Here is an 11,741-nt window from a genome sequence, read left to right as displayed (position 1 = left end):
ATAGCTTTCAGATTTTGTATTATCTTATTATTACAACAGCATAATGATACTTATGTAAATATAGCACAGAAAATAATTTTATTCCTAAAAGTAATACTTATTCCAATACAATCTACACGTTGAAGTGTCCTGTTTTCGTTATATCTAAAATCACAAAAAAAACCGGGTCTCAGAGGTCGCCTGTCTTAATGTTATAACTTCGTTGTTGCTTGATTAAATCTTTGCTTTTTCGTTAAATCAGTACCCCAGTTTCCTCACCACTTTACCGAAAAAGTCAGAATCATAATATGTAGCGTAATTCCTGCTCGACTGATATTGCTCGCGACTAAACAAACTCAACTACTTGTTCAGACAAGGTTGAGCCAAAACAACCCCGTCCCAGCAATTTTTTAAAATGTAGGCATTTTTACGCTGACATCGGCACAATTTAGATTATCCCTGATGTTTAAGTAGAAAGACATGTAGCTCCAAAACCCAAAACAGTTTTTGTTTCTTCAGAAAATCGCTATGACCGATACAAACGACGTCGTTTCCGACGACACTGTGTCCATTGTCATCGACAACGGGTCTGGCATGTACAAGGCCGGTTTTGCCGGTGACGATGCCCCAAGGTGTGTGTTTCCCGCTGTCACAGGACGCCCCAAGTACCAAACTGTCACAGCTGGGATGGGCAACAAAGATTGCTACGTCGGCGACGAAGCCCAGACGAAAAGAGAAATTCTACACATGAATTACCCCCTAGAGCATGGAATTATCACCAACTGGGATGATATGGAAAGGATTTGGCATCACACTTTCTACAACGAACTGCGTGTAGCACCTGAAGAAAATCCTCTACTCCTGACAGAAGCTCCACTCAACCCAAAAGTCAACAGAGAGATGATGGCCCAAATTATGTTTGAGACCTTCAACGTCCCAGCTTTTTACGTAGCCATCCAGGGTGTACTCTCTCTGCTGGGGTCTGGGTTTACCACTGGCCTGGTTATGGATTCAGGGGATGGCGTCACCCATTTTGTGCCGATCTACGAGGGTAATGCTCTTCCACACGCCATAAAAAGAGTCGATCTGGGTGGTAGAGATCTCACTCACTACTTAAGCAGAATCCTCATCGAGAGAGGCTACAGTTTTACCACCACATCAGAGTTGGAGATTGTAAGACACATGAAAGAGAAGCTCTGCTACGTCGCTTTGGATTTTGACCAGGAAATGAAATTGTCAAGTGTGGAGAAGTCGTTCCAGCTGCCTGATGGTACATTTGTTACCATTGGAAACGAGCGTTTCCGCTGCCCTGAGGTCCTGTTCCAGCCGTCATTCATAGGTTGTCAAACCACCGGTGTTCATGAGCTTTTGTACAACTCCGTTATATCTTGTGATATCGACATTCGCTAGTCACTTCTTTACCGTACAGTCCTCACAGGGGGAACCACCATGTACCCAGGCCTGGCTGATAGGATGCAGAAAGAGTTAGTAGACTTGGCGCCCCCATCCAACAGGGGTCATTGCCCCGCCAGAGCGAGAGTACTCAGTGTGGATCGGCGGATCCATCGTTGGGTCTCTATCTACTTTCCAGAACATGTGCATCTCCAGGCAAGAGTACGATGAGTATGGTCCGTCTATCGTCCATCGCAAGTGTATCTGAGAAGTTTCAGGCCAGGAGATTTTCATCTCAAAACTGTCACCGGAATGACAGCAAAGTAAATGTGACACTGATGTATTCTATGTTCTGTCGTGGGGTTTGGAGGAATGTGAAGAGAACTTTAGGTTTTTTTCCCCTTTGTCCCTTTTAAGTGAGTGAGTGTGTGATCGTATATATGGTTCACGCTCATTTGATATGTATACATGTATTCTTTTTTGCATAGTTCTGTTATTTGTTTTATGAAAAGATGCAGGCACCATAACATTAATTGTAAACAGGTTGGTTGTAAAATGATAGAAGACGAGTAAGCAAGTATACCAGCGAGAGAGCGAGAGAGAAAGAGAGAGAGAGAGAGAGAGAGAGAGAGAGAGAGAGAGAGAGAGAGAGAGAGTATTCTTTCCACAAAATCTGTATACTACCATGGTTTCAGTAGCATATTTTCACTCATGAAAGTTATAATTATTTGTACTTGAAATTTAAAAAGAAATCATGACTTGTTCATATAAACATGCTTCGAATTAAAAAAAAAGAATTGCTAATTTTATTTTCTATTCTTCTAGTAATTGTTCTATTAATGGTCAATTCGTCTTCTACCTACCTACGAGTACCTACCTACCTACCAACCTTCCTACATACCTATCTACAGACTTACCTACATACCTACCTGCCTGCCTGCCTGCCTGCCTGCCTGCCTGCCTGCCTGCCTGCCTACCTGCCTGCCTGCCTGCTTGCCTACCTACCTACCTACCTACCTACCTACCTACCTACCTACCTACCTATCTATCTATCTATCTATCTATCTATCTATCTATCTATCTATCTGAGAGAGACAGAGAGAGAATGGAAGGGACATGATAAGGGAAACAAAACCATGCATAAATTGTTTCTAGTTGTCTCCCTTCCGAGTAAGCACGGATCCTGAAAGTATCCACTTTTCAGCCATGAAAACAAGGGGTACAAAGGTAAACAGAAAACAAACAACTCATCAAAACACCAACATCAAACAAACCAATTGCAAAATCAGAAGCAATCAATTTCAACATAGGTGATCACGCATCTCTCTGTCTGTCTGTCTGTCTGTCTGTCTGTCTGTCTGTCTGTCTGTCTGTCTGTCTGTCTGTCTGTCTGTCTGTCTGTCTGCCCCCCCCCCCCTCTCTCTCTCTCTCTCTCTCTCTCTCTCTCTCTCTCTCTCTCTCTCTCTCTCTCTCTCTTTCTCTCTCTATCACACACTCACTGACGAGCATACTATCTCCCAAAACCCATCCACACGTCCAGTCAGGCACTTCTAGGGAGCTCTCGTGGTCTAGAGGTTATGGTGTTTGCCTCTAATTCAATAGGTCAAGGGTTCGAAACCTGACAACGTCGGGACATTTTCTTCTCAAAATGTTCTCCTTTTACCCTCTTTCCTGCTCTGTAACCATATTATGTCGTCTCCTTTCGTCTCCAGTTTCTGCCCCCCTCCCTTCGACTTTGCCCCCCTCCTCCTATCACACAACTACACACAATCGTAATAACTCTATACTTGTTTTGTTCTGTTTTACCATTATTGTGGAAATCTTTTACTAAGGCTTCCCCCCTTTAATCCGCCTTGTTTTCTCGCTTCCACGGTTCAAACAAGACTGAAGGGAGGCAACAAGCAAAAAGAAAAGCATTCACGCGAATACCCAGTTATCTCGCTTTCTGAAACCTTTCGGAAAGCGTGTTGTCTCAAACAAAAAGCAAGAGTGACCCTACGGGACCACTGAGACAGACACGGTTCGATCTTTTGCTGGGAGGAAGAAAATCGTTCAGGTCGTTTCCGTCTTGTGTGTCCACCAGTTCGGACAAGACACGTCTAGTCTGTTGGCCTACTGGTCGTCTTATCCCACACACTGTGTCCCAAGGCTGTGTCCTCGGTACATGGCTTTGAGGGCCCGTGTCCACTGCGTATGACACCAACAGACCCGATTCTGTCCGTCTCCGGGAAAGTCGGTAGTTGAAATGGAGTACTGTCTATTTCCTAAGAAATCAGTGAAATGTCCGTTTCGCTGAGTCAGCAAACGACACGACACACCCCGACAATAGACGTGTCTGTTGGAAAGCCACTTACTCAATTTTGGCCGGACCGGGTCGTGACTCTTGAGCCATAGGCCCGCCGGAGCTAAAACAAATTTCAAATTTTGAGTTCGAATTAAAATTCTTATGTCATATTCGTTATCAGCGCCTCAAAATTAGCAAAGTCTACGCGCAAACCATCTGGTTTAAATGCATATTAACAATTTTACCAATTTTCCGTCAAAAACCCATACATTTCTTTTTTCCGCCTTTTATAGGAAGGCAGCATGCAATATCTCTAAAATCGTCGAGGACCCGGATTTTCATGATTTTAAGAATTTGTAAAATATAGATTTCGATCGTTACGATTCGTTACGAAATATTCAAGAATTTGACCTCGGCTATTTATAGCCGTGTACCGAGGACACAGCCTTGGGACACAGTGTGTGGAATAATACGGCCAGTAGGCCAACAGACTAGACGTATCTTGTCCGAACTGGTGGACCTACAAGACCGAAACGACCTGACCGATTTTCTTCATCCCGACAAAAGATCAGGCCGTGTCCGTTTTAGTGGACCCGTAGGGTAAATAGTCAAGGTTTCTTAGGAAATAAACTTGCTCCATTTCAACTACCAACTTTCAGAGAGACGGACGGAATCTGGTCGGTTGGTGTCCGTCGCAGTGGACAGGGGCCCTAAAGCATAATACCCGTGCCTTTACGCTCCACGGCGATGCCAGCCGCTGTTTCCTGTTCCTGTAAGACATGACAACAAGCACATATTGATTCTAACGCTGATCCCGGATCCGCGCAATATGTCATAAAAGTTAAAAATCTTTAAACCAAGATCAAGGGCAGGAATATAATGGTAGACCCTTTTTACTGTCGTGTTGTCGTATGTTCACTTGTGTTATGCCAAACTGGGCTATTAACGTTTTTCTACTTGTTTAGAGAGGACACTATAGAAAATGGCTGGAACAGCGTGTCCTTTCTTCATAATATGCATGTTGACCCTCACCAAGCCGCGGCTCATCGCAATCTAGACTTAGAGGAACACCTGCACCTGGCAAAAAGAAAGGCATGTTCTTGAAACATGCAACGATTTAGTGTGACTTAAATCGTCCTTCTTATATCAGAAAAACGTATATCCCCCCAAAAAAATTACCATAGAAACAAAAAACGAACTTTTTTGTGTTTGTTTCAAACTAACTAAAATTTGGTCAGTCAGATTATTTTATGTCAATTCTCAGTGGCCGGTCTAACCTTTGTCTGGTCTGCTGAGGTATGAGGTGAATAGTTAAGCAATTGATTACAATTTATTTTGTCTTAACAATATCGTATGCAAATAGGTTAAGACGCATATTTTCAAAAGCCAAAATTTCCTTAATTTTAATTTTACAGACATAAAACCAAAATAGAAAGGCACATAATGAAAAGGTCTTTCTCCCCTGTATAAAAACACTACGTGGCCTAATTCCGCATATTATGTTTTTTTTCATAAGACAACAGAAAGGAGCATAATCAGTATAATTAATATTTCTTCAGTGAAATAAATGACAAAATGTAAAAAAAATACCAAACACCAAACTATGTAAACCAGTTCCTTCACAGCAAAACACCGTTTTAAACTGCCTGGCGGTCGGCTCTCCTCAGCGGTCACCTACACAGACTGCCAGTGTTCTACGACACTCTTGCGTTTTACCTAAATTTTGAACCTTTCCATAACGGTGCCAGTCTAAAATGGCCTCGCTCATTCATTTTCGTGAAGATTTGGCCTCAAACATGTTCATAGTGATCTTTTGCTATCAATGTTTTTCGCCAATCGTCCCGCCGATTGAATATTATCGATGATCAACTAATACGAAGAAACACTTATGATAGATATAACAGTTTGGATGGGAATGAATCGGAAAAACAAAACAACAATTTCAAAAAGTGGAGAAGCGAACCAATGACTCAATTCTTGAATATTTCGTAACGAATCGTAACGATCAAAATCTATATTTTACAAATTCTTATGCTTAAAATCATGAAAATCCGGGTCCTCGACGATTTTAGAGATATTGCATGCTGCCTTCCTATAAAATTTAAGGTCTTAAACGTATGTGTGGTTTTTCCTGAAAAGCGACGCAAAGGTCGGCATCACCAGAGTAACAACAACAACAACAATAATAATAGTAATAATAATAGTAATAATAATAATAATAATAATAGTAATAATAATAATAATAATAATAATAATGATAATGATAATAATAATACTAATATAGCCTACAGATAATCGCAATGCATTTTCGCCCAAGACTCTTCTGTCTAAACTCCAAAATTAATAATAGATCTAATACTTTTATTCTTCGACTACTTCGCATGTTACTTCTCGATCCGTTCTCAACCTTAACGTACTGGAGCGCGGATATGCCAGCCAATTGTTCCCTCAATAGAGACGGCAACTCGGCTGCGTGAAGGGAGCACCCCATACGTCACAATGTCACGCTGCTGACCTTGGGATGACAAGCTTTGTCGCCTGTCCAACTCTCGTCCCAACATCTTGGTCGACTGAAATACAGGTCTAAAAAAGAGAAAAGCAAATGTAAAGAAAATGAAAGACAAAGAAAACAATCCTTGTTTCCCTTTGAAACATTGTTCTCGTATCTTGTAGTTGTAGGGAGTTATAATAGCTTGTTTACTTTCGTCTGACAGCATTAAAAATTCTGGCTCCTTGAGGAATTTACCTATGCCCACGAAAATTTGCATGGCACTTCTGCTGGCCAGCGATCAAAACATGTTTTTTCAAATAATATTTACCCAGTAATAAAAATGTTTTTCTCTTTGGGCCCTATTTTAAAAACTGCTCATTGGGTGCATACAGAGGATCCCTTAAAGCCTTGCCTTCCAATTGCTCATTTTGAGACAACGACACTGTCCCGCCCCCACATTTCAGTGTTAGCTTGTCGATTTCATCCGCCGGCTGTCTTGACATCTTCACGTGCTCCAAATGAGTCTCGAAAAGTACTCACCCCGTCTCTTGAATCGTGTACGGGGTGCCCACTACGGCGGGATCGGGCTGATCGCCCGACTCAGTCGCCTGAAACTGAAAATAAACACGTTTGTTTTTTAGGCGACCGAGTCGAGCGATTGGCCAATCCATCCGTAGTGGGCACCCAGGCAACCAAAAAAGAGTGTGGTTGAGGAAAATATGTCAACTTTTAAATGTTTTAGGTGTACGCTGTAAATCCCCTATAATTTTTTGACCCGCTATTAGGCTTACATCAAAGAAACGTGTCGGAAGTTTCGATTCTGTTGGTTGCTTAACTTTTAGACCAGTATGCAAAGACTCAGAAGGATAAAACAGAACGATTTGTTTTTATCCCGTTTAAACTGCGGTTAGACGAATGTGAACGAATTATAAGGAAAAACACGTATCCTGCCTTTCCCCTTTGAACATCTTTTTATCTCCGAAACTTGCCTTGACGCGTCAAATGAATTTCATTTAAAATTTGTAGAATCTACAGTCATGAACAATCATATTTTTATTTAATTTTTTTACTCGTGATCGCAGGACAAAACAGCACCCCCCCTCCCCGGTCCGGTTTGTATTTCTCTCAAACATGGATAAATAGATGCTCATACTTTGTATTTCCTGTTCGAAATAGTCTCTGATGGTTTGATTAATTCTGTTATCAGTCTTTTTCTTTTCTTTAAACTTTTAGCTACGAGCATATCATTAAGGGGGCAGGGGGGGGGATAAGAAGCTATTCTATCCTCTTTTCTAACCAGGATGCACGGAATACGAAGACGAAGCGCCGTAAATTTCGACACAGAAACGAATGAAGGTTTGCTGGCCCATAGGAAAGAACATCAGCAAGACACGTACGCACGATACTTTCACAGGAATGCACCAATGTTCACTTCAATTTATATAATGTCGACGACAATATCAACATTATAGAATTAGTAAACCCTTCAGTCTGTCTTTTGTAGTATGAGCCGACTCTGACTTACAAGTTCTTGTCAAACCTAGAATAAGAATATAAAACCCTCGCAAGTTAAGTGACTATCCGCTGAGCAACAACTTTTCGCCATCGATTCACACCGGCCCTCAAGGTTAAGGAGAGGTTAGGGAGAGGAGAGAACTTTATTTACTCGTGCGTAATTTCCCCAGACTTTTATTAACCGCGGGCACGCAACTCAGCCATCAGTTATATGACGTCATTGCTGTTCCATGAGCCCAGGTCGAGACGGACTTTTCGGTTTTGCAGGGCGTTAACCTATACCAACGTTGGATTGGAGGGTCGGTGCGCTCCCCCACAAACTGTGCTCTTCGAAGTGCGTCTTCAAGCCTGCTTAATTAAGAGGTCTCTGTGAAAATAGCTCCAATAAGAATCTTTCTGCAGAAGACAAAGATCAAAGCAGAGCAGGTTTATGTAAACGTTTTGACCTATATTAGTAATTATCATTCTTATGAAATACAGAGATTTTCCCCATTTTTCAATTATCCACTCCAAATGTCACACTCATACGTAAAGCATTGAGTAAGCTGCTTTATGCAGGTAAAGTAAAAGAAGTTCTTAATTACATGTGGATGGAATCCACAGACACACACGAACAGGCATGATCAGAGAGTAAGAGACACACACACACACACACACACACACACACACACACACACACACACACACAGAGAGAGAGAGCGAGAGAGAGAGAGAGAGAGAGAGAGAGAGAGAACTTATAAATTAAGGTCAGAGGAGAAAGATAAAGCAAAGCGATGAAAGCGGTAGCATAAACACTCACATACACACACACACAGAGAGAGAGAAAAAAGAGAGAAAGAGAGACAAAAAGAGAGTGAGTTAGATAGATAGATAGATTGATAGATATATAGATAGATAGATAGAGAAAGAGAGAGAAAGACAGAGGGAGAGAGAGAGTGAGAGAGAGAGAGAGAGAGAGAGAGAGACAGAGAGAGAGAGAGAGACAGAGAGAGAGAGACAGAGAGAGAGAGAGAGAGCTCATGACTTGACTCGGTTCCAGTTCAGAAGCCAGAGACTTCTACGGGACTCAACACGTTTGTATTAATTATATCAGCTCATGTTGACGAGCTGTCAAAAGCTGAAGATCTCTGTCACATTAGAGGCAGGCATCAGAGCGGACAGCACGTCTGTGACAGCTGGTTCGATAGCCTCAACGTATCAATATTGTTTCGTTTTTGTCCGTTTCAGAACATAAAATCACGTTCTCGGAAGGGAGTCTTCTCGTAACCCCGCAAGAGCTCACGAAGTAGCTGAATGCAAAGTCTTCATCTCACAGTGTAGTTGATTTTAACGTACATGGCAGTTTTTAAACATACATAGACCATGGAACCATCCCATGCCTGATATGTATTCATGTGTCGTTTTCGATGGTACTTTTGATATTTATACTGACTAGATAGAGAGCTCTACATTTTGGTTAGGAGTTATTATTTTTTGTTTTGCCCGAAGGACCTATTCATTTCGATTTTAGAACTGCCAAGGGATCTTTAAAATTGCGGAACTTCAACACAGGACCCCCGATATTAAAAAAATCTTATTTAAGAAGACAGGGGGGGGGGGTGTGTGTTAAAACACAAGGGAAGAAACGACGCGTAACAAGACTTTAGATTGAAAAGTAAATGTTTCCGAATAAACGTGGAAAAAACCTCGAATCCAACTTGGACTCGAACACTTTGAATGTTCACATGTCCAGGTTTTTGATTAGCAACACCGACACGACTTGGTTTTCAGTAATATAGGATAAACACACTTTAGTAGTAGTATTTTACTGCATAAATTTGTCTGTTAAACTGCTAATGGGCCATCCATCTTGCATTCTGTCATGCTATAATAATGGTATAGTCTGGCATACAAACACATGGTGTTTTGTCAGAAAGGTTCGATCACTGACATCCAAGAGGTTATTATTATTATTTTTTTGACTTTTTGAATTATTGAGTGCTAGCCTCAACGTGCCTTTCTCAATTAAGATATCAAACTAATCGATACTTTGCTAATTAACATACACCTGTACGTTACAAGCCCTGCATAGCGTTGAAAACAGCTACCATCAAGCTTCCATCCCTTTTTATCTATGAGAACGCTGATATGAAAATGTGGAATTCCTTCATAGCTTTATGAGAACCATTTCAGTAGGCTGTCAAGTATCAAAAATGCCTCTGAGATAGATTTGTTCTATCAACTATATATCCCGGATTCGAACCCTGGCAGTTTTCTGCTCTAAATGTTCTCCTTTCACCTCTTTTCCTATTCTCTAGCCATGGTCTGTCATCTGCTTTCATCTCCACTTTCTGCCCCCCCTCATCCCAACTCACTTTTGCTCCCATTTTCTGGGCTCCTGACTCTTTTCACTGCTACTCCTTCCTACTGTTGTCTTTCAGCAGCGCCCCTGATCTCAGGGTAGGAAAGATCGAACACTTAGCCTTCTCGGGCAAGGGCAAAAAAAAAACAACTCTCGGAGGATCCGGGTGAAAGTTGCGCACATTAAAGACCCTTTGGTGATCCTGAAATCGGCAGCCACTCGGGCAAAATTCAAAATTCCTACCAAAATCTGAAACTAAAATACTCTAGTCAGTATAAAAACATGAAGCGTATCCTCGAAATCAGAATGTGATCACCTTACCTTAATCAAGGGCACCGCTAAGTCGGAAAAACTGTGACATACGTAAAAATCAGTAGCGCTGGAGGTTGAAGAACCAGTAGCCGATGACTAATGAGATCTAGCAGAGAAGAAAAAGAAATAGTCAGACATACCCTTACATCTTCCTTGATTACAAAACGTACTGACGATAACTCTCCTTTGGAGCATATCAAGGACATCGTGATCAGAAGGGAAGGAAGGAGTGCTTGGGAAATCTTCGTCCTCTATGTCTACCGCTCAAACGAAGTTGTATCATGCATACTGATTTAAGATCGCCTGTCAAGATGCACAAGGCCGCCATTTACAGTATAGAACAAAATTAGGATTTTGGTAATTTCATAGCTTGAATCACACCGCTCTGACTGTTTTGATGATCTCTCAAGAGCAGTATGTCAAAACAAAATGTGGGGCTAAAAAGCTTAGATCCGGTTATCTTTGCATAGCCTTGATTTCAGATAGACACAACATTACAAATTCAATTTAAAGACGTTGACTAGCTAGTGTGCATTTACGAAATATGATATTCCCAGAAGGAACTGAAAGCTAAAAATTATGTGCTGATGGACAGCAACCTTCATCAAAGTAAAAAGAGCGTACAGTCAAACCCAAAGCGCAAACCTTCCACATGACTGAAGATACAGTTGATTCATGTTCGCCTTTCATATTCGTCACACGCTAGTGCGTGTTTATTTCAATGCTTTGAAACTATTCTTATTAATAAAATAACAATGAAGCCCTCTTTTTGGAAATAGATGAACAGAATAATTTTGCTTAAATTCAAAAGCAAGAGGCAGATATTTTTAATATACCTGAATTTAAGTTTGGAATGAGTTTAGCACGCCTACAAAAAGCGAAAGGAGTCTAAGACTAAGAGACGGAATTTCAAAATCTACCAAGCATCTACAACTGCACCAAGAGGACATAGAGCCTTGGAAACTCCCTAAATGACCTAGATTCAAGGACGCGCTGTTGGGAATTCGACAAAAAGGTCACCCGCACCATATTCCCAACGTACTATCAAATGAGCTGTCGATGTTTTTAAAACACATCAGATTGCACTCAATGCCACAATTTTTATTTCAAGACATTCCCTGCTTCTTCTCACGATTGTAGCTATGTTGTAATGATTGCTGTTCTGACAAGATTCCATTTCTGCTTTCCAATTTAATTCGTACTATGCACAAATTGCTTTCTCTGTCCTCAAATAACGAGGCGAATCTATTCTGCAACTTTTAAAAGAAACGTTTTACTCAACTCTTTAAAGACGACCAACACATAATGCAGATATTATAGAGGGGAAATAGAGGCATGCAGAAGGAGGGAGAGAGAGAGAGAGAGAGAGAGAGAGAGAGAGAGAGAGAGAGAGAGAGAGAGAGAGAGAGAGAGAGAGAGAGAGAGAG

At 41.3% G+C, this 11,741-nt stretch overlaps 1 pseudogene; it reads left to right on the top strand.

Moving 5' to 3' along the window:
* Positions 1-2,076, top strand: part of LOC101854930 — a 5,267-nt pseudogene extending 3,191 nt beyond the window's left edge.
* The last annotated feature ends 9,665 nt before the right edge of the window (positions 2,077-11,741 follow it).

The sequence above is a fragment of the Aplysia californica genome, unplaced genomic scaffold (genome assembly GCF_000002075.1).
Source record: "Aplysia californica isolate F4 #8 unplaced genomic scaffold, AplCal3.0 scaffold00039, whole genome shotgun sequence".
Lineage (NCBI taxonomy): Eukaryota > Metazoa > Mollusca > Gastropoda > Aplysiida > Aplysiidae > Aplysia > Aplysia californica.
The sequence above is the reverse complement of the archived record's forward strand: the minus strand, read 5'-3'. Positions and strand labels throughout refer to the sequence as shown.